General features: G+C 42.9%; 1 protein-coding gene and 1 long non-coding RNA gene across 5 annotated transcripts in view; one reads left to right on the forward strand and one right to left on the reverse strand.

The window, feature by feature from the left end:
* The window catches only part of RUSC2 (RUN and SH3 domain containing 2), a 59,452-nt gene that overhangs the window by 12,890 nt on the left and 22,984 nt on the right, over nt 1-23,578 (reverse strand). Inside the window, exons 1-2 of one of the 4 annotated variants that reach the window (XM_060154887.1) lie at nt 8,453-8,909; nt 1,764-1,896 (exon numbers count right to left, since the gene is read on the reverse strand). The exons of 2 other annotated variants lie outside the window; for them this stretch is intronic. The gene's annotated coding sequence lies outside the window, so the exon portion shown is untranslated. Of the gene's footprint in view, nt 1-1,763; nt 1,897-8,452; nt 8,910-23,578 lie in introns of those variants that run through there. One more of the 4 variants, XM_060154886.1, reaches the window with a different exon arrangement.
* The window catches only part of LOC132523556 (uncharacterized), a 43,952-nt gene continuing 43,557 nt past the window's right edge, over nt 23,184-23,578 (forward strand). Inside the window, exon 1 of the long non-coding RNA XR_009541558.1 lies at nt 23,184-23,334. This is a non-coding gene — a long non-coding RNA (uncharacterized LOC132523556). The remainder of the gene's footprint in view (nt 23,335-23,578) is intronic.

Consider the following 23,578-nt stretch of genomic DNA (forward strand, 5'->3'; position numbering starts at 1 on the left):
AGGGAAAGAAAGGGAACCTAATGTCACCTTCCCGAAGTCAGGGACATGCCCTTACCCATATCATTTTCAGATGGAGAAGAGCCCAAGAGGAAAAAAGATTCAGGGTCAAGATGCAGCTGGATAATACAGCCCGTCAGGGCACACTTTCTGCATTGCACAGGTCCAGCTCTTGAGTTCCCCTTCATTTTAAGTTCGTCATGCATCCACTTGCAACAAAATGCCACATCTGAAGGTCTGGGGAATCTCAGGGACAGCATTTTCTCCTTCTCTTTCTTAGCAGTAAATAACGACTAGTCCTGAGTACAAAAAATGTATGAATAATGACATAACTAAGAAAAAACCGTCTAAGATGCCTGAAAGGGTACTAGGCACTGAGGAGATACAGAGATGTCTTAGACACAGCTACAGCACATTTACAGATGAGGGGGGGAATCACAAATAATGTATCACGTATGCATGGCAATAAGCTATAATTCTGCAAGAAAAATAAATTTTAATGTATTATATCATTTGACGCCTATGTCATCTTGGACACCTGTTCTCCTCCTCTGAGCCCCAGAATACCTGTCCCTCTCTGATGGTTGTGGGCTAAAGATCCTCACTCTCTCCACTACTGTACTGGAGCTTCTTGAATAGAGACCGAGTTAGGCATCAGACTACTAGTATGGCTGATGCCAGCCTCTTCCTTCTCAAGGTGGGTAGAGGTCTGTTTTTATCTTTTTTGCATCATTCTAGCACAACATCAGATAAGGCTTGGCAAACATGAGGCATAATATATCCTTTTCTAAAAAAATTAATTAATTTATTTTTGGCTGCATTGGGTCTTCGCTGCTGCGCACGAGCTTTCTCTAGTTGTGGCGCGCGGGGGCTACTCTTCCTTGCAGTGCGCGGGCTTCTCATTGCGGTGGCTTCTCTTGTTGAGGAGCAGGGGCTCTAGGCGCACAGGCTTCAGTAGTTGTGGCACGCAGGCTCAGTAGTTGTGGCTCGCGGGTTCTAGAGTGCAGGGTGAGTAGTTGTGGCACATGGGCTTAGTTGCTCCGCAGCATGTGGGATCTTCCCGGACCAGGGCTTGAACCCACATTCCCTGCATTGGCAGGCGGATTCTTAACCACTGCGCCACCAGGGAAGTCCCCAGGCAAAAAATATTCTTAATATTTATCTAGCTCAGGGTACAGATCTGAAGTGCCCAGATTCTGCCCAGTTTTAGCCAAAACTTTAACTATGAGGGTCCCCTAAAAAGTCTTCTCTTCCCAGTTTTACTTCTGATAGGTTAAGGTCAAGTTCTCTACACAGAGTCCATTCTAAGCTTCTCTGGTCTCTTGGCTGGACCATGGCAGAATGGCCTCCTCAAGTTCTAGTCTCCTGTGCTACCAAGTTCATGTCCCAAAAGACTTCACTTGCTCAGACTTCTCCTACCTAATTTCTCCTAATTCATTCATTTCTCTTCTTTTCCTTATCATTCCTGTCATTTTCCTTACCTACCATGAGTCTAAACCCCTCACTGCCTATAAGTTCTGCATCATTTAGTTGAACCCATATACCACCAATTTTTAAAAGTGTAACTCATTTAGATCACAGGATCAGAGCTCTTCACGTGGAGTACAGTAAAGGGCCAGGCAAGTCACACATGCTCAAGGACATGAACAGGCAACACACAAAAGAAAAAATTCAAGTGTCTAATAAATACATGTGCAAGGGACATTATTAAATATATTCTTTTGTGTTAAGTTAAATTACATTAAAATTAAAAATCAAGTATTTACCTTCTTTCTTCCTCCTTTCCTTTCTGAGAGGAAGGCTCCTCTGTTGGACTTCCCAAGCCTTTGTGTGTTGATTGAGGTAAGGAGTAGATATGCAGAAAGGCAGAAATCAGAGAGGCTAAACTGAGCCACAAGGCTAAGAGTTACAGAAGAAAACATGGGAGTAAATGCATTATCTTAGATTAAGATTAAGATGGGATGCTTTCTTAGATAAGATACCAAAAACACAAGTGATAATAGAGAAAACAGATAAGATAGATTTCATAAAAATCAAAAACCTTTGTGCCTCAAGGGAGACCATCAAGAAAGTGAAAAGACAACTCACAGAATGAGAGAAAATATTTGCAAATTGTGTATCTGATAAGAGTCTTCTGATTAGAATATACAAGGAACTTGTACAACTCAACAATAAAAAGTACACAACCCAATTAAAAACTGGGCAAAGAACTTGAATAGACATTTCTCCAAAGAAGACATACAAATGATTAATAAGCACATGAAAAGATGTTCAACATCATTAGTCATTAGAGAAATAAAAACCACAATGAGATACCACTTCATTCCCACTAAGATAAAAGGCAATAACAAATGCTGGTGGATGGATGCGGAGAAACTGCAACCCTCAAACAGTGCTGGAGCCATTGTAAAATGGTGCAGTCACTTTGGAAAAACAGTCTGGCAGTTCCTCAAAACGTTAAACACAGAGTTACCATATGACTTAGAAATTCTACTCCTAGGTATATACCCAAGAGAAATGAAGACGTATGTTCACACAAAAGCTTGTATACAAATATTCACAGCAGCATTATTCACAGTAGCCAGAAAAGTGGGAACAATTCAAATGTTCATCAACTGAAGAACAGATAAACATAATACGGTATACATAATGGAATATTATTTAGCGATAAAAGGAATGAAGTACTGACACATGCTACATACAGCATGACGGAATCTCGAAAAGGTAAGTGAAAGAAGCCAGTCGTAAAAGGCTTCTTTGTATGATGTTATATGATTCCATTTACATGAAATGTCCAGAATAGGCAAATACACAGAAACAAAAAGTAGAATAGTGGTTGCCAGGGACTGAGGGACTGGAAGGTGGGGAGTGACTACTAATGGGGATGGAGGTTCTTTTCGGGGGTGATGAAAATGTTCTGAAATCAGATAGCGGTGATGGTTACACAAGTCTCTGAATAAAATAAAAACTCCAGAGTTTTATGGAATGTGAATTATGTCTCAGTTTTATAAAAGACTGGATTTTATGGTATGTGAATTATACCTTAACAAAGCTGTTAAGATATAATTTTTAAGTAGGAAAAAAGATTAAGGTTTATGGGAAGAGGGAAGGGAACCAATGTTTAGCAGTGGAGGGGAGTGGGTATTTGCAGAGACAAGATGAGAAAAAGAAAAGAGAGGAACAGCTGCCTTAAAGTATGGGATTTTGTAGAGAGGGATAAAGATAATTTTGAGGAAGTTTTGCTATGAGGTACGTGAGATAATTTCCCCTTCACTCCTTCCCATCTCTTCTCTTCCTTTGCCAAGAAAACTTTGAACTCAAATATATATGCCACAAGGATAACAGAAAGTTGGGAACACACTAAAATTCCAACAATAATCAGTTTTAAAATTACAGAACAGGGACTTCCCTGGTGGCACAGTGGTTAAGAATCCACCTGCCAATGCAGGGGACACGGTTCGAGCCCTGGTCCGGGAAGATCCCACATGCCGCGGAGCAACTAAGCCCATGTGCCATAACTACTGAGCTTGTGCTCTAAAGCCCACGAGCCACAACTGCTGGGCCCGGGTGCCCACAACTACTGAAGCCTGTGCGCCTAGAGCCCGTGCTCTGCAACAAGAGAAGCCACTGCAATGAGAAGCCCTGAGAAGCCCGCGCACCGCAACGAAGAGTAGCCCCTGCTCACCACAACTAGAGAAAGCCCACGAGCAGCAATGAAGACCCAACGCAGCCAAAAAAAAAAAAACCAAAAACGTACAGAACAGAGTATCATTAAAACAATGTTGGTTAATTTGATTATTATTGACTTGAGAAACTATTCACAAACTATTAAGTGAAAATAGCAGATTACAAACAGAATTTACAGTATGACACCATTGTTGTAAATAAATATATCTCTATATCTGTCAGTCCATTCAGGCTGCTATAACAAAATACCTCAGACTGGGTGGCTTTATAAACAGCAGAAATGTATTTCTTACAGTTCTGGAGGCTGGGAAGTCCAAGATTAGGATGAAGATTCCAGCATGGCTGAGTTCTGGTGAAAGCCCACTTTCTGGTTCATAGTTAGCACCTTCTACCTGTGTCTTCACATAGTGTAACGGACAAGGGATTTTTCTGTTTTATAAAAGCGCTAATCTCATTCAGGAGGGCTCTGCTCTCAAGACCTAATCACTTCCCAAAGGCCCTACCTCTTACTACCACTACCTTTGGGACTTAGAATTCAACACATGGATGGCGGGGAGGGGACACACAGACATTCAAACCATAGCAATATACATGGAAGAAAACTTGAAAGCATAAACAGTACCAAAACCCAAGGGTGCTCAGGTCCCTTATATAAAATGTCATAGTATTTGCATACAACCTACACACATCCTCCCGTTTACTTTAAATCATCTTCAGATTACTTGTAGTACCTGATACAATGTAAATGCTATGTAAATAGTTGTCAGAGCATGGCAAATTCAAGTTTAGCTTTTTGGAACTTTCTGGAACTTTTTTTCCTGAATATTTTTAATCCTCGGTTGGTTGAATCTATGCATGCACAACCCGCAGATATGGAGGGCTGACTTTACAACAAAATGTTAACAGTGATTACTGCTGTTGAGTGATTTTCGATTATTTTTTAATTTTATTCTTTTTGTTTCATCTAACTTTCTAATAAATACCTGTTATGTACATATATATATATTTTTATTATTTATTTATTTATTTATTTTTGGCTGTGTTGGGTCTTTGTTGCTGTGCGCGGGCTTTCTCTAGTTGCGATGAGCAGGGGCTACTCTTCGTTGCGGTGCGTGGCTTCTCATTGCGGTGGCTTCTCTTGTTGCGGAGCACAGGCTCTAGGTGCATGGGCTCCAGTAGCTGTGGCTCATGGGCTCTAGAGCACAGGCTCAGTAGTTGTAGCACACAGGCTTAGGTGCTCCGCGGCATGTGGGATCTTCCCGGACCAGGGCTCAAACCCGTGTCCTCTGCATTGGCAGGCGGATTCTTAACCCCTGCGCCACCAGGGAAGCCCCTAGGTACATAATTTAAACGGTTTTTTTTCTTTAAGTGCTACAGATACTGTGGGTTTGGGGCTTGGGAAGGGGGCTTCCCCTTACGTACAGTACTATGCTTCCGCAGGGTCCAGGCCACAATCTGAGGCCTGGACTAAATGGAGCATAAAGAACTTTCTTGCACACATGGAAGTAATTTTAGGAGTACCTATGGGCTACAGCCATCACTTGATCTTCAATGAATACCCCTCCACCCCCTTTTATAGCACGATTTTCAAAAGGCATTCACAAGTAATACGCGCATAAGAGTTTCTGATTTTGACCCACAAAACCACTGACTGTGTCATATACACGTTCAAATGGAGAAACAGAGCAACACATAGAGTCTGGAAAGCTGACTCTCTGAATCAGGGATAAAGCACAAATGAATGTGGAGGGTGATGGAGTACCTTTGGCTGGAGGGCGCTGAAGGTTTATTATGTTATGTTTACGTATCTGTCCCCAGACTAGAGTGCAGTTCCTTGAGGAACAGGGTAGGGACTGTATCTAGGGATAGAGTCAACCCTGTGTCCCTAGAACCCACGCATTGTGCTTGGAACATGGTAGGCACAGTAGGTTAGTTATCGACTCCTGTTCTACCCATTTTAAAAACTGACTTGTCTTTTTATTGTTGAGTTGTAGGAGTTTTAAAATTTATTCTGGATACAAGCCCTTTGTCAGATGTATGTCTTGAGAATATTTTCTCAAGTGGCCTTTTCTCAAATGTGGCTTGCCCATTTGTTTTCTTAATGGTGTTTTTTAATTAATAGAAGGTTTTAATTTTATGAAGTCCCATTTATCTGTTTTTTTCTTTATGGTTAAATCTTTCTGTATGCTAAGAAAGCTTTGCCTGTCCCAAGATCATAAAGAAATTTTCCTCTTTTTTTCCCTAAATGCTGTATAGTTTTAGCTTTTATATTTAGGTTGTGTTGAATCCTATTTTAAGTGTAAAGCTCTTTCACTGGTTGATTCCATTTTATTTTATATTTTTGTATCTCAGAGAAAGTCTTATTCCTTCCTGATCTGCCAGTAGTTTCTCCACAGACAACTCCAGTTCAGCCAACTAAGGTAAAGTTCTACAGACACCTCATTAGACTTTGTACTCATGCCTTTTGCCCCGACACATTCACATATTTTACAAAGCACTTCTTTATGTATGTCATCTCATTGATCCTCACAACAATGCACCAGAACAGGCAGAGCCACTTCTTTATTTAAAAAAATAAGGAAATCAACACCTAGAAAAAACAAATGACTTGCCCAAAATCTCTCAATGGATAAATGACAGAATTAAGTCAAGAGTCAGGAATCCTAATGTTTGACCTTTTTTCTTGATCAGTTAGGAATGTAATGAGAGTCTACTGTACACGTGACTTGATTTCAAACACCACAGAACACATTTACTGAGAGCATATCTATTAGACTTCTCCCCCGGGAGAGACATGTTCTATAACAAGACAAGTTTAATACTGTGGCCCATGAGTGCTAATAAAGGTGAAGAGTAAACAGTGAGATGGAAGAGCTCATTCCAGATGCTTTTTGTGCCCTGATTAAATGGAGAGACATGGGAGATGAAGATGGGGAAGGAATAGAGAACCCAGAATAGGAAGAAAGTGGAAGAAAGTGCTCAGCTCTGCCTACCAGGTGGACAAAGAAGTGGTGGGCTTAGTCAGCATAAAGTTATGAGGTCTAGATCTCTAGAATCAGGGAAAGCTCTCCACGAGAGCCCTCTTCCTGGCCCTCATCACAAATGGGTGTCTCCTGGCCTATTATAATAATACTATTTATTAGTGATCATTTACTGAGAACTTACATGCAAGGTGTTTTACACATATCATCTCCAATTTCACTATAATCATTTAAAGTAGACATAATCATCCCCATTTTACAGATGAGAAAACTGAAGCTTAGCAAGTGTGAGAAGTTAGCCCATAATTATACAGCTGAGATGGACGCAAACCCAGGTCTGCCCAATTCTTAATTCTTTCCACTACAACTGCCTCTCAGAGAAAAGATCAGGGCCACACCCTCTTCCTAAAGCCCCTACATTTACTCTGCTACCAAAGCAGATGCTTCCTACCTTTCCTGGATAGGCTCACACTCTAGTTTCCATTTACACAGTTTATACTTACCCACTTTACTATTCTCTGAACCCACAGTCCCTTTCATATTACTGCCCCATGCTCTAATAAACACTCTTCAATCCCACCTCCTGCCCCAGTTCCCAGCTCACATCTCCCTGCCCCATTCACAGTCCTCAACGCCCCTTTCCCCTGCTCTGCAGTTCACATTCCTAGGCGCTTCCTGGGAACTAACACCTCCCACAACTTCCCAATGTATTATCCAACCACATTTTGCACAACATGGAACTACTGACTCCTATTAGCATATGTTTTTGAATCCTCCACCAAGGTGATCAATGGAGATGGAAATTTAAAGAGCTCTTCCTATCTGCTCAGCAACAGGGTAACTCTGGGCAGGAAGATGTTCTAAACTTCAGAAGAAAGGTTTCCCTTGTCTTTGGTCTTCAGCATCTTTCTGCCAGTCATAGAATCCCTTCCCTCTTTTTTTAGCCTCCTGAAGGAGGACGGGGAAGATGGTGATACTCGGCTGTTACTCTCTAGCAATCTGACCTTGACCTGAGGTCTGATGGGGAGCCTCAGTAGGACTGATAACCCTTTTCCTGTCTGGGTTCTCTCTTGGACAGGATTGAAGGGAAGAGAGCAGGAGGGTGGATTTGGGAGTATCAACTTATGCTCAGGTCTCTTCCTGTTAGGAATCTAAGCCTGTATAAGAAGACCAATTATAATAGGTCAGGTGCCCTAGGCACTACTTATCCCCACCAACCAATAATGTGGAGCCTCTTGGTCAACATTCTTTCTTATTCCATCCTTATCTGTAGCCTCTTGGCTCCCACAGCTCCAGAAGATATGGTATGTGTGTCTAGTTCATGTACATATGTGCATGGAGGTAAAGGATGGACTCAATGCTTCCCAGTACCTCCTGTGTGGATCCCTGCATGTCTCCATCATAAACTTACAGTAGCTGTAGGGGTATCTCCTCCCTATTAAGCCTTTGTTTCTAGATCTGACCCCCTCTACGCTGACCCGCACTATAACAGCCTCATTAGAGATGCTCAGAAAGGAGGAAGGGGATTTTCTGCTTCTTGACAAAATAGCATTAGCCCAAGCCTGTTTTTCCCCATCTCTGCACCACAGCCCAAATGTATGCATGGATGAGCTTGTCTAATGTTTGCGCTCATGCTCGCTCTCTCTCTCTCTCTCTCTCTCTCTCTCTCTCTCTCTCTCCCTCTTTCGGGAAGACAAAGCCAACCCTCAAAACCAGGGCCCAAATGTGCTGATCAGTTATTCTAGCATCTCTGCCCTGCCCCTCCCCCCAGCTCCGCTGAGCCATACCTCTGTAAGGAGCCTTAGCTGTATCTGGAGGCTTCTGTTCCTTTTGCACTCCGACCAAGCTCTATCTTGACAGTTCAAGCTGAGGCACTGTTCCACAGGACCACACAGGGGGAACTGGGCTGATTTCCTAAGATCGGATTTCTGCTAATACAATGGCATCGTTGCTAATGCAGGGAGGCTGCGCAATCCCAGCCCCAGTATCCTTGCCGCTGCTGCTGCCTCTGGTGCTGCGGTGACGTTGCTGCTAAGGGAAGGGGGAAGGGAAAGGAATAGGCATGCCCACAGTACAGCCGCTCAGCCTTCCTCCCTGCCAGTCCCTGTGGGCCCTTTAGCCTGGGGAAGGGGGAAGGTAGAGAAAGAAGTCAGCCACAGAGGGCAGTCAGTGCTGGAAGATGAGAACTCTCAAAGCGGCAAAGAAAAATAGCGAGAGAGCTGGGCCTCGCTCCTCTCTCATCCCTAGGAGTCTCAGGGAAAAGGTCTGGGAGGAGGCTTAGAGCTTCCTTCCTTCCTTAGGCCCCTCCTTTTAGATCTCAGCCAGAAACCTCTCCCTCCTCTTTTCACCCACTCTGAATGACTTCTTGTTTTCCAGCTTTTTCCCTTCACTAGGATTCTAGACTAGCCTCAGGGTGAGCAGCCAGCCTGGGAGGGGGTTCCTGAAGCCCTGCAGGGAGGCTGTGGGGACCAGTCATCATTCCACCAGCAGTAACACCAAGTTCCTAGACTTGGCAATAGGCTTTCTAGGGCGTGCCTCTTCAGAGAAATGGGGTCTGTCTCAGAAAAAAAGAGAGACTGGGCCATAGAGGCTTCTATATACAGGGTGGTAGTAAGCCTTAGGATCAAGTTGGCTACAGGCCCCCTTCCTACCACAGGGTCCACTTCAGTTCCCTGGATCTTCAGCGGGTCTGCTAGTGGGGCTGTAGCGGAACCTTCTGCCCTCTCACCTACATCAGTTTTAGGTCAGTACTGAGTGAGGTCCAGCTGGGCCTGTGGGAGGGCAGAGTCCCTTTATCCAGGCCAGGGGGCAGAAAGCCTACTTTCCTAGGGAAAGGAAGGCTAAGGAAAAGGAGTGGTCTTCCCCAGCCCAGAGAAAATTCTCAGTTCTGTCTGAAGAACTACAGAGCCCTCCACCCCTTCCCTGCTCCACCCTCGTCAGGTTCTGGGCCAGTTCTGTGGGAATCAGTAGACAGTGGAGAAGCCAGAGGCAGAGCCAGCTGTACAGTAAGTAGCAGCATGTCTCTGTCCAGTTCATGCCACTGCCGCCTGCTGCCATCCTTGAACACAGAGATGGTGGTGTCAAGATGGTCTTGGCCCTCAAGCACTAGCCCTGCATAGAGCTCCTTCCAGTACTGACTACCATCTGGACGCCACAGGCAAGCCCTTGGATTTCAGGTCCCTAAAAAGAAGCCTTAGGTCTACTGGCCAGGACCACATCAGCTACCACTCAGGATCCAGAAGATACGTCGTTTCTTTCCCCTTATTGTTGCTTCTATTCCCTATGAGACTCAAATGCTCAGTGACAGCATCCTAAGATGAACTGAGTTGTAGAAGAACAGAAGTTGCTGAAGACCCAAAAACCTATCTCCAACCTTGAAATAAATGTTTGAGGGGCCATGCCTTCTTGATTCTACAAAGCAGGAAACAATGAGGAAGGGAAGGAGAGAGGAAGGCAGCTGTTCATAAAACTAGCCATGAACGATCCCCTCAAGGACAGTGAAAGGTGTCACTGTACTTCCCTCTCCCTTAGCTGGGCTGTAGGCTGGGGCAAAGTCAATCTCCATGACCAGTGCTGAGAATTCCAGTAAGAGCTCTGGGCCCAGGGTCTTTGTTCCTGAAATTTCTGTGAGACTAAGCCATGCATTGTACTAGAGAACTACTACTTAGGAAGTGTTTCCAGCTGCCTACAGAAGGTGGCAGCTATCATACTTTCAGTGCTTAACTTACTTCACTATATCACAGACCACATCATCACCTACTTTCCACCAACTATGGCCAAAGATCTATAGGGCTTTGATGAGAAGATCAAATTTTTTTCTGGCTAGAAACAAAATATAAAAACGATCACATTATAAACCACAATTGCCTCCTAACTAGTCTTCTCACCTGCAATTTACCTTCTATCTAGTACTGCCAGATTCATCTTCCTGAAGCCCCATCTTTATTCAACATGTCACTCCTGCCCCTTTTAATGGTTTCCCATTACCCAGAGAATCAAGTTCAAACTCATTTTGGCTTTCAAGGTCCTCCATCTTGGCTGTCTACTCCCTCTCTACCCAACCTTACTTCCCATCCCTGGTCATGTAGTCCTTCAAACCTGTTTCATAAGCTCTTTCCACTCTTTGTTCAGATTCTCCTGCCTGTTACACCTGGCTAAACCTATGAGGAATTATCTAAACCCTGCAAGGCCCAGATCAACTCCTCCATCAAGTCTTCACTGATCACCTTGGAGCCAGAAATGATCTCTGTCTTCCGAACTGTGGCTGGAGGTTGTTGATTTTACAGACAAGAAAAAAATCCCACAAAAGCCAGGGGATCAATACGGGATTGCCAATATCTTATATCGCCAAGTAAGATCATTAAACAACAACAAAAAACACCCTACATCAACTATCACCATCATTTCATTAAAAAAGCACACTGTCATTATTTTTCTTATTTCATTGTATACTGACGGAAGCTTCATCAGAAACTAACATCAGTTCATGAGAGGTGTTTTTTTAAAATTTATTTTATTTATTTATTTTTGGCTGTGCTGGGTCTTCGTTTCTGTGCGAGGGCTTTCTCTAGTTGCGGTGAGCAGGGGCCACTCTTCATCGCGGTGCGCGGGCCTCTCACTGTCGCGGCCTCTCTTGTTGCGGAGCACAAGCTCCAGACGCGCAGGCTCAGTAGTTGTGGCTCACGGGCCTAGTTGCTCCGCGGCATGTGGGATCTTCCCAGACCAGGGCTCGAACACGTGTCCCCTGCATTGGCAGGCAGATTCTCAACCACTGCGCCACCAGGGAAGCCCCATGAGAGGTTCTGATTAAGTATATCATTTGTCACTTGACATGGTTATGTTCTTTTTTGCATATCTGCCTTAATGGCTCTTCTAGACTGCAAAGTCCAAGTTATAGTCATCTCTGTATCCCCAATACCCAGGGCTTAAGACAGTATCATTTTTATTTTGTGCTTCCTATAATACTAGCACAGTGTTTGGCTTATAGAAGGTGGTTAGTCAAAGTCTTGTTGAATAAGAGTAATACAAAAAGAGTGAGAGAGTAAATGAAAGTAAGTGGTGGGCAGATCTGACTCAAAAGGCTGACAGAGAAGCCCCCTGCTGTTCGTGAGAAAAAAAAAAAGGTCTGTTAAAAGAAAGCTTAGCAAAAAAAGGAATAATCCTTCATAACCTTGAGTTAGGTAATGCATTCTTAGACAAGATACCACAAATACAAGTGACAAAAGAAAAAAATAGGTAAGTTGGGGCTTCCCTGGTGGCACAGTAGTTAAGAATCCGCCTGCCAATGCAGGGGACACGGGTTCAATCCCGGGTCCAAGAAGATCCCACATGCCGTGGAGCAACTAAGCCCGTGTGCCACAACTACTGAGCCTGTGCTCTACAGCCCACGAGCCACAACTACTGAGCCCACATGCCACAACTACTGAAGCCTACGCACCTAGAGCCTGTGCTCCACAGCAAGAGAAGCCACCACAATGAGAAGCCCGTGCACCGCAACAAAGAGTAGCCCCCGCTCGCTGCAACCAGAGAAAGCCCACACGCAGCAATGAAGACCCAACGCAGCCAAAAATAAAAACTAAAATAAAACTAAAATAATAAAATAAATAAATTTATTTAAAAAAATAGGTAAGTTGGATTTCATAAAACTTTAAAACTTTTGTGCTTTAAAGAACACAATCAGGACAGTGAAAAGACAACCCACAGAATGGGAGAAAACATTTGCAAATCATATATCTGATAAGGGACTTCTATCCAGAATACATAAAGGACTTTTACAACTCAGCAATAAAAAGACACATAACCCAATTTAAAAATGGGCAAAGGACCTGAATAGACATTTCTCTAAAGAAGACATACAAATGGTCAATAAGCACATGAAAAGATGCTCAACATCATTAGTTATTAGGGAAGTGCAAATCAAAACTTAAATGAGATACTACTCCCTACTAGAATGGCTAAATAAAAAAGAGAGACAATAACAAGTGTTGATGACAATGTGGAGAAATTAGAACCCTCATATATTGCTGGGAGGATTGTAAGATGGTTCAGCCACTTTAGAAAATAGTCTGGTAGTTCCTCAAAATGTAAAACACAGAGTTACCGTATGACCCTGAAATTCTACTCCTAGATATCTACCCCAAAGAAATGAAAACATATCTTCACACAAAAGCTTGCATATGAATGTTCATAGCAGCATTATTTATAATAGCCAAAAAGTGGGAATAACTCAATATCCATTAACAGACGAATGGATAGATAAAATGTGGTATATTCATAAAACGGAATATTATTCGGTAATAAAAAGAAACACGCTACAATATGGATGAACCTTGAAAACATTATGCTAAGTGAAAGATGCTGAACACAAAAGGCCACATATTGTTTGACTGCATTTATATGAAATGCCCAGACTAGGCAAATCTATGGAGACAAAAAGTAGATTAGTGGGACTTCCCTGGTGGGGCAGTGGTTAAGAACCTGCCTGCCAATGCAGGGGACATGGGTTCGAACCCTGGTCCGGGAAGATCCCACATGCCACGGAGCAACTAAGCCTGTGCGCCACAACTGCTGAGCCTGCGCTCTAGAACCCGCGAGCCACAACTACTGAGCCCGTGTGACACAAGTACTGAAGCCCGCGTGCCTAGAGCCTGTGCTCCGCAACAAGAGAAGCCACCGCAATGACAAGCCCGTGCACCACAACGAAGAACAGCCCCTGCACGCCGCAACTAGAGAAAGCCCAGGCACAGCAATGAAGACCCAACGCAGCCAAAATAAAAAAATAAATAAATTAATAAATTAATTAATTAAAAAAAAAGTAGGTTAGTGGCTGCCAGGGACTTGGGGGAAGGGAAAATGGGGAGGGATTGTTACTGGGTTTGGGATTTCTTTTAGGGATGATGCAAATGTTCTAAAATTAGATTACGGTGATGGTTGCACAGCTCTGTGAATATACTAGTAACAATTGAATAGTATACTTTAAAAAAAATTTTTATTGGATTATAGTTGCTTTACAATGTTGTATTAGTTTCTACTGTACAGCAAAGTGAATCAGCTATACATATACATATATCCCCTCTTTTTTGAATAGTATACTTTAAATGATGAAACAGATGTCAATTATATCTCAATAAAGCTGTTAAAAAAAAAAAAGAAGCTGCAGCAGTGAATGGTGTTGCTCAGCTCCACAGAGGCAGGAGTCTTTAAAGGCTCTGTGACTGGGTGGGCGTGGGGTGGCAGAAACTCAGGTGTACTAGAAAGCAGAGGGTATCACTGCCATGTCAACCTAAGGACCGTAGACAATTTCCCCTTCCTTCTGTTTTTTTCAATACCAAAATTCTTAGAACAATGAACTATGTTAATTCTACTTTCTCCTTAACTATTTCTTAAACATCGGAAGTCTGACTTCTTTTAATTAATACATGAACTGTCTGAAACAGTTCTAATTTTTAAACCCATAATATTTAAATTGCCTGACACTTAGCCATCCCCTCCTACTGAAACCCTCTTTTGCCTTTGGCTTCCATAACAACAACCCTCCTAGTTCTACTTCTTAGATCATTCTTTCTTAGTTGTTTAATACAATACCTGACCTATATTTAAAGGTAGATTTACAGCAGGGCTCAGACCTGAAGTCTTTTTCAACCTGAGAAGTGTTTAGCCCTTCCCATTACACTGTTGATTTCCAAATCTTACATTCTTCCTGCGTTTCCAGAATCAAATCTCCAATACCGTATTAGGTACTTCTTATTATTACCTCAAATTCAACACGTTTAAAACCAAATTGAGGGACTTCCCTGGTAGTCCGGTGGTTGAGAATCTATCTTGCAATACAGGGGATGCCAGTTCGATCTCTGGTCGGGGAACTAAGATGCCACATGCTGCAGGGCAACTGAGCCCACGTGCCACAACTACTGAGCCCACACGCTCTGGAGCGCGGGTGCCACAACTGGAGAGCCCACGTGCTGCAACTACTGAGCTCGCGCGCCCTGGAGCCCGCACACCATGACTAGAGAGAAGCCTGTGCACCACAGTGAGGAGCCCGCACGCTGCAATGGAAGATCCCACATGCGGCAACTAAGACCCGTTGCAGCCAATAAATAAACAAACAAACAAACAAATAAATATTAAGGAGACTGTCCTTAAAAATAAAAAATAAAGCCAAATTGATTTTTCTATTTCAAATCAGCTTTCTTTGGACTACCAGTAACACAAAATTGAAAATACAAGAATCCGGCTTCCCTGGTGGCGCAGTGGTTGAGAGTCCGCCTGCCGATGCAGGGGACATGGGTTCGTGCCCCGGTCCGGGAAGATCCCACATGCCGCGAAGCGGCTGGGCCCGTGAGCCATGGCCGCTGAGCCTGCGCGTCCGGAGCCTGTGCTCCGCAACGGGAGAGGCCACAATAGTGAGAGGCCCGCGTACCACAAAAGAAAAAAAAAAAAAAAGAAAATACAAGAATCATCTGGAATCTCTCCTCACATTCAGACAATCACCAAGTCATGCTGAGTCTAACTTCCAATGTTTTAGGCATTGATCTAATAATTTACTGTGCTCTTACCACATTCCAACTACTATGTTAAGCACTTACATTATCTCATTTAACCCATATAACCACTCTCTAAGCTCAGTATTAGTATCTGTGTTTCATGGATGAGAAATCTGAGGCTCAGAGCTATTAAATAACCTTCCTAAGGTAACTCAGTCAGTAATGTCTGATCTGGGATTCAGACACAGAGCTGTCTGATTCCAAAGTCAGTGTTCTTAACTACTTGTTACATTGCCTTTCAAGTTCCCATCCCTACTCCTATCATCCTAGTTCAGACCTGCAGCATCTCTCCTCTGAATTATTATATAGTCTTCTAACTAGCTTTCTTGCTTTCATTTTGGCTCTTTCCTCCCAGCTATCCTATATACTGACACAAGACTAATCTCCCCAAGTATACTGCCTTCAATACGTCACCTTACTACTAAAAAGCCTTCAGTGGCTCCCAACTGCCTACAGGATCATCCAAATTCCTCAATGTGGTATTCAAAGTTCCTTCCTACTTATCCAACCATGTTCCATCACATGCCAAATTTATTCTGAATTTTGAGTTTTGGCTCACTCCACTGGGAAGATATCTGGAATGCTCTCTCTCCCTATTTCTCTTGCCTTTTTTTTTTAAAAAAGGATCTAGCTCAAATTCTACCATTTCTGGAAGCTTTTCTTTATCATGAAAGTCTTTTCTTCTGAACTTTTTCAATACCAATTATCTGTACAACTCATTTGGTACCAAGTCTTGGCCATTTTATTTTGTTATTTATCTCTTGATGACAGCAGACTTTTGGAAGGTGGGACTGTGTCTTATATCTTGATAAGTAATTCTGAGCCCAGAGCCTTGGCACTTAGTAGGTCACCACCAATGTTTGGTAAAGCTACTGAATGGCAAGCCCAGTGGGCTAGCTGGACTCAAGTCTGCTTTCAGAAGGTTAGCTTAGGCTGAGAATAGCATATTTGATAAGAGGTGAGGAAGGAAGGAAGGAAGATGAAAACCAAAAAGCTGAGCCTTAGTAAATAAATCTTCAAGGCCAAGATCTTAAACTCTTAACTCCTCATTTCTCTCTATTTAGTACTGAGAATGGAAAGATGACTGAACAGCCATGTCTTCAGTCAGTACTTCCCCACCATTTATTCCCACAGTCACGATCCTAGAGCAAAGGTTGCAAAGTGACAGCCTGATGGTCACATCTTGTGTGTCGACAGATTTTATGTGGTTTGCACAGTAAAAATGCCACCATAAAATTTTTTTTTTTTTAGATTTTCAGTTTGTGTTGCTTGAAAAATCAGAAGAACTGACCATACCAGTCCCTCATTCCTAGATGGTAACAATCAGCTAGAGATATGGCTGCCCTTATTTATAAGATGGGCATGTGCCCTTCAGTTTGACATGTTCCCACCATTCCCTTTGGTCTTTTGTACTAGTCAGCTTCATTGCTTCACTATACTCATTTGCTTTATTTGCCTGGATCCTACAAAGCATATGAGTTTACAACCCCTTCCCAGGGTAACAGCTATGCTTTTCCTTTATATCCTCAACCCCCGATTTACCTCACATTACCACAGTGATGTTCAATGCAGTATTATTTACAACAGCAAAAACCTGAAAACATTCTAAATATCTAATAGAAAAATGCCTAATTAAATGGTGGTCTAGCCATGCAATGGAAGATAATGAAACTATAGGAATTACGTTTATAATGAATGTTTACTGGTATAGAAAAAGGCTTAAAAGCTAATAAAAAAAAGTAGGATATCAAATTGTACAGAGACTTCTGCTTCCTGCATTACAGTGAACAAGATATCAAGGGAGTCCCTTCTACTACAAAAAACTATATCCTGTATAACATATACTTTTTAAAGCATTTCAGGGCTTATAGTAAATAGGAAAAATCTCCAAGGCTACTTGCCACACCCCCCAAAAGAGGAAAAAAAAAATCACGAGCTGTGGAATAAGCAAGGGGTCAAACAACAGTTTCTTGAGGGCTAATTCCCAAAGCATTCCTATTACGGTCAGAATGACAAGCCCTGGACCACTAGTAAGGTGAGGGAGCCAAACCCAAGACCCCCATAGTAGGCTGAGACCCTTGAAGCAAGCTCAAGTGATCCAGGGTTGGTGGTTCCTCCCAACTTTTGGAGGAAAATATCTCCAACTTTAAGTTGACAGCATTCTCAAAATTAAAGAGTAAGTAAAAATTAGTTTGTATCAAAGATCACAAATATACATGGAAACAAGAAACCATGAATGAATAACAGAAAACAACAAATAATAGATTTAAACTGCAAGAATTTCAAATATTAAGAATGCCATGGGCTTCCCTGGTGGCGCAGTGGTTGAGAGTCCGCCTGCTGATGCAGGGGACACGGGTTCGTGCCCCAGTCCGGGAAGATCCCACATGCTGTGGAGCGGCTGGGCCCGTGAGCCATGGCCGCTGAGCCTGCACGTCCCGAGCCTGTGCTCTGCAACAGGAGAGGCCACGGCAGTGAGAGGCCCGCGTACTGCAAAAAAAAAAAAAAAAAAAAAAAAGAATGCCAGATACAGAACACGAATCAGCTATGTGTGAAATGTTTTAAATAAAGGATAAAATCTCAAAAGATACGCAATTAGCAAGAGACTTATTAGAGAGATCCAGGGTGGTGAAAATATATCTGAATATAACCATTGGCTACTGAGCATTCTTAGGCCTGGATTAGGCTATTCTATAGGGAATCACTAGGCGAGAAAAAGGATGTGGAGGCTAAGGGGAAATATTATACCTCATGCTACGGATCTGAACAGTGTCTACTCAAAACAGTGTGTGAAAGTGCTCTATAAATGTTTTATAGAAATGTAATGCATTGTTATTACTCTTTAAAAATGCCAGCATCCATTGCAGATTTTTACCTGAATTAGTTATTTACTGTGATGGTTGAAAAATGATGATTTTCTCTCTATTATTCCTCCTACATTTATTAGCTGGCATTCCAATATGAGAAAGATTTCCCTTTTCCTTCCTATTTATTTTTTTGGTATTGGTATAGATTCTCGGCTTTTTTTTTTTTAATTCAATGGGTCATAATCTATTGCTGGTATTATTGATTTTGTTGGTCATTATCTCAGATTTGGCACTACTTGGCATTTTTCTTTTTCATTGTGAAGATCTTCATTATTGTGTACAAATTTTTAAAAATTATTTATTTTGGAATAATTTTTGGAAAAGTTGCAAAGATAGTTAAGAGTGTTCCCGTATGCCCTTCAACCAGTACCCCTAATGTTACCATCTTACATAATCATGGTGCATTTGTTAAAACAAGGAAATCATCATTGAATATATTACTATTACCTAAACTTGCAGACTATATGGATTTTGCCAGTTTTCCCACTAATGTCCTTTTTCCATTATTTGGCTTTTTAAAAACTAAACATATATATCACTTTTATAAAACATAAATTGATTAAAAACAAAATAAAGCCACCCACCCCCCCTTCAAAAGATATGTAGATGTATACTGGAGGCTACAGATAAACAGCTTGGACAGTGTTTTAAGGCAGCTTAGCAAAGAAAAAGATTTGTACTTCCCATAATCAAGACACTGAGTAGTTTTGGAAACTATCAGACAGGTAATTTTTAGCGAAAGCAAGTAATACTGAAAAATAGATAAGGCTATGTTATCTTAGTATATTTCTGTCCCTAGTGTTTCCCAATAATCACTCTGTTTACCTTTTACCTCAGGACACACTTCTTTGGAAGTACTTTTGCTTGTGTTGACCTAGTCAGGTATCCTCTACACCAGCAATAACCTATGTTAAGTATTAAGTAACTCCTTTAGGCCATGTTTTTACCTCAGACTGCATGACTGATTGCAGTAGGAAAGGTCAGAAGTGCCCAAATCATAACAAATAAACTATGATTTACTATATACTCTCTTTTCTGGTGTAGAAGCATCCCAAGGCCATTAATTAATATCATCTCAGGAGTCAATCAATCAAACAAGCAATCAAGCCACAAGTATTCACTGCACACACTTCTACTGTGTATAAAGCACTGTGCTGGATGTTTAGGGGTAAGAAAGCTCAACTTGCGAGGCTCATAATTTTGTTAAAATCATTGCCAACATGTCTCTGGGGAGGGCTAGGGCAGCAAGAAAGATGTTTTAGGATGTAAGACAAGGGTTAGAGCAGTGGTTTCAAACTTTTTAGCCCCAACACATAAAACAGAGCTATTCTGGTTGAAGCAGGGAAGGCCTAAGGCCCCATACACTCCAACTCCCTCTCTCCACTGCAGGGCCCCCAAAGGCACTTCCAGGGGACCCTAGGGCTCAGAGGAAGAAATTCTGAAAACCTCTGGGGAAAGACAAAGGCAAGACTGAACATGGTTGGTTGGGGTCGGGGAAATGGGGAGTGAAACAAATTATTAACGGAGAGAAATCATCTTTCTTTTTTCATGGCTCTCAAATCAAATACGTTTGGAAAATGATGTCAATTAACTGCACTAACAGCAGACTTACTTCTGAGTACAGAAAATAACTTTCTATGTGAATTCAGAAAAATCAGTTTGTATAATTACCCTTCATGCCTGCTAAGGTTCTGTGTCTTTATAGGCCATGAGATTTGATGGAGACTCTGAATTACCTATAAAACAAATACTTCTGAAATGTGTGAGAAGTGCTGAAAGAACTTGGAGATTTAAGAATTGGTGCTAATAATGATTCCTGTGGTGTCTGGGCTGAGTTGCAAGGAGAGAATAAACAGGCTGTTAGATGCCTGAGAGCACCTGGCTATGGCATCAGGAGTCTGATTCACAAATGGAACAGCAGCCAATGCCCAGGAGCGCATCTATCTTTCCTCCAGGTTGTGTGTAGCGGCTCCTAGCTGAGGAGGCCACTGTTCCGAACTGGTATTATGTTATTTTGGACTCCAAGTGAGGCCAGCCAGCATGCTAGGAGTGTGTTAGAAGAGGCCTAGCCTGCTTCCTTATCAGGCCTCCCTAATGTAGAGTCTTCTTTCAAAGCACAGAGCTTGCTTTGCTTTTGGGTTCTCAAATACGTTACAGAGGGACTTCCCTGGTGGCACAGTGGTTAAGAATCCACCTGCCAATGCAGGGGACACGGGTTCAAGCACTGGTCTGGGAAGATCCCACATGCCGCGGAGCAACTAAGCCCGCACGCCACAACTACTGAGCCTGCGCTCTAGAGCCCGCGAGCCACAACTACTGAGCCCACGTGCCACAACTACTGAGGCCCATGAGCCTAGAACCCGTGCTCCGCAACAAGAGAAGTCATGGCAATGAGAAGCCCGCGCACCACAATGAAGAGTAGTCCCCACTCGCCCCAACTAGAGAAAGCCTGCGCACAGCAGCGAGGACCCAATGCGGCAAAAAATTAAAAACAAAAAAAATATGTTACAGAAAGGTTCAGCTAAAAGTCCACTCCCAAAAGTCAAACACACTCTAGAAGAGGTTTGGTTCTGAAGTAGAATGGGCTCTTTCCTAGGACCACCTGGTGTGGATTTATCGTCTTTTCCCCAAGTCTATCACCTCCCTTATGAACTGGAAATATGCAGGCACCTTTAATGTAACCAAAATCACAGACAGAACATCTAGGGGTAGAACCCCAAACAAGCTCCAAGCCTTTTACCTCTCAGGCTCAGCTGAGAGGAGACTGCAGCACTAGGAATTATACCCAGGAAAAGAATAAGCTAGAAGCCACTGACCTCACTGAGCTGTAAAGGGTTGCTTTCCTTTATTCCATAAAAATAGAATAATAATAAACTCAGCTTTGTCCCAGGTTCTCCTTCTGCTCAAAAGGGATTACACCTAGATAAATATTCTCTTCCACCAATCCAGCCAGCAAGTGTATGCCTTCCTCCATTAGATCAATCAATTGATTTCCTCCTTAATTCAACTCATAGCACCTGTTTGTGGAGGCAAAAGGCTAAATCAGATGACTTCTTAAGGTCCCTTTCAGCTCTAATTACAAACTAAGCCAAATTAAAACCTTGGGCCCAAGGGAAGGTTCCTATGAAGGGTGCTAATAAATGTCCTCCCTCTCACCCTCCTCCCTTTCAACATAAATACACAGATACACACACACACACACATCCCTATACTTCCAAGTGCCTTGCTTCTAACTGCTACAATTAGAAGTCTCTAAAGATTGAGAATTTGCTGTAAATCCTACCTCTTTTGAGGATGTAGGTTAGGGATAGAGAGGAGGACTATAGGGAATTAGGGAAGATTTAGTTCCTACCTTGACAGACTGATTTCTTCAGATGGAGGGGATGGAGGATGCAGCAGTGGATAGAGGTAAAGCCTCCTAATGCTGCGTATAGGTGAGCAGCAAGGAGCAGGAAACCACGAAGACCAGAGACAGTGTACCAGGGGTGGGTCCAACGTGGGCTGCTCTACTTGGGGGATAGCTCTCAAGTGTATATTTGCAAAAGCAAGTTAGCTGGGACAAAAAAGGCCCCTATGCTTCTTGACTGTTCAGCATGGTCAACCCTTTGCTCTCCCTTTGGCTGTTCCTTTTGGCTTCTAGGCTCTAGGAAGCAAAGCCAGAGTGTTTTCTGCTTCCCCTCCCCCAAGGCAGTGGACTGAGTCCTGCAGGCTGGTAAGCTGTTATCCAATCAGACTGTCAACGGCTGTAAATAAAAGGCCACATATGCACAGTGAAATAGGCTATGAGAAGAATCTAGATTGAATTACCACAAGCCAGTTGTGGAGACAGGGTGGGGGAGGTAGCAGAAAGGATAGAGACGCATAACTGCCCTTCAAGGAAATACTTTCATTCAAGCACACTCCTCCCTCAGCATGACTGCTAGAAGCCATCAAAGCCTTGCTCCCCAAGGAACTAGGTTCTAGTCTGACCCTATTCTCAGCAGAGAGGTCATAGTCCCAGAGACCCCTCAGTCAAGTCAAAAGCCTTTTCCCGGATGTGACTTACGTTCCAATAGACTTCAGGTAACAGTCTCTGAGTCCAGCTCACGGTGCTTGGTAAGAGCACCAGGACTACCTCACTAGCGGTCAGCGGCAAAGACCATTTCTTTGTACCAGATACTGTATCTGCTTTGGTTATAAGACTAAAGTAAGAGTAAACTGATATTAAACAAAAAATTTTTAAAGCAGGTGTCTGGAGTCTTGTCTGGGTCTGGAATATTCAGGAGCCTAGGTTCTGTAATGATTCAGGGTATGCATTTTGGTGTTGACAGGTTTGGATTCAAATCTGACATGCTACTTGCCAGCTGTGGACTTCGGGAAGTTATTCAACTTCACTAAACTTTAGCTTCCTCATTTGTAAAACTGTCATGATATTTTCCCTCAAAGGCTTGAGGGAGAATGAAATAAGATATTATACGTAAGTGCCTGACACAAGGTAAGTGCTCAGTTATGGTCACTATTATTATTATATCTTTGTCAATGACCAATGGAGTCCTTACCTCTCTCCTTTCCCAATTTCCCAGAAAACCTAAAGGCTCCAGGTCCAGGGAACTGGCAGGCAAAACCTCTTCAAAAGAGCCAAAGGAACTGGAAAGAGTCATTTTCCTTTTTTCCCCTCCCCTGCACTAGGACTGAATCAGTAACCCGGTGCCCATTACACTCTGGCCTGGCAGGCTGGCCCTAGGAGCCTAAGGCTTTCCCAAACCAAAGACACTAATCCATCTCTAGTACTACCTGTTGTGGGGCATGCTCCCAGACTGCTGGTGCTTCTCCAGGGGCCCCAGATCAGATTCCAGTAGACCGAGGAAAGAAACAGTCTGATCCCAAGCTGGCAGGATAGGTCTGTCCAGGCTGTTGTCTGCCCATCACAGCTGCCTGTGAGGCCTATAGGTTAATAATAGCAACTCTGATGCGAGTGGATTAAGACAGCACTGTAGGAGGTGTTTATTTTTACACTCTGCCGTCAGTATCAAGTTCTACTGGTTACTGCCCAAATCTAGGGCAGCTTCCTGCTACAGGAGTGGCCTCAGGCTTCTCCAGGATGCTAAGTTGGATTCTGGAGGAAACAAGCCTTGTTGAAACAGTTTAGTATCAACAGGGACAGGGAAGGGGAAAAAGGAACAAACAGAGCTGTCATATGTCCAGCTGTCTGGTCCCAAATCTTCGGAACCAGGTGGACCTCAATTGAGAGCTGTTGTTCACGGCATTTTCCTGAGTCAGGTAGGCCCTGGACAAGAGACTTAATACGTTGTTTTGGAAGGGCGGGCACGCACACATACACACACACACACACACACACACACACACACACAAGGGTAGGCACACACACACACACACACACACACACATTGGTTGCACTGAAATGACTTGGATAAAATCAAGGAAAGACTGTTACTTAACTAACCAGAAGCTCAGCCTTGTCAGTCACAAGTCCCAGATGAGTGCTGTGAGTGCTGACCTTGTG

This window comes from Lagenorhynchus albirostris, chromosome 7 (assembly GCF_949774975.1).
Source record: "Lagenorhynchus albirostris chromosome 7, mLagAlb1.1, whole genome shotgun sequence".
Lineage (NCBI taxonomy): Eukaryota > Metazoa > Chordata > Mammalia > Artiodactyla > Delphinidae > Lagenorhynchus > Lagenorhynchus albirostris.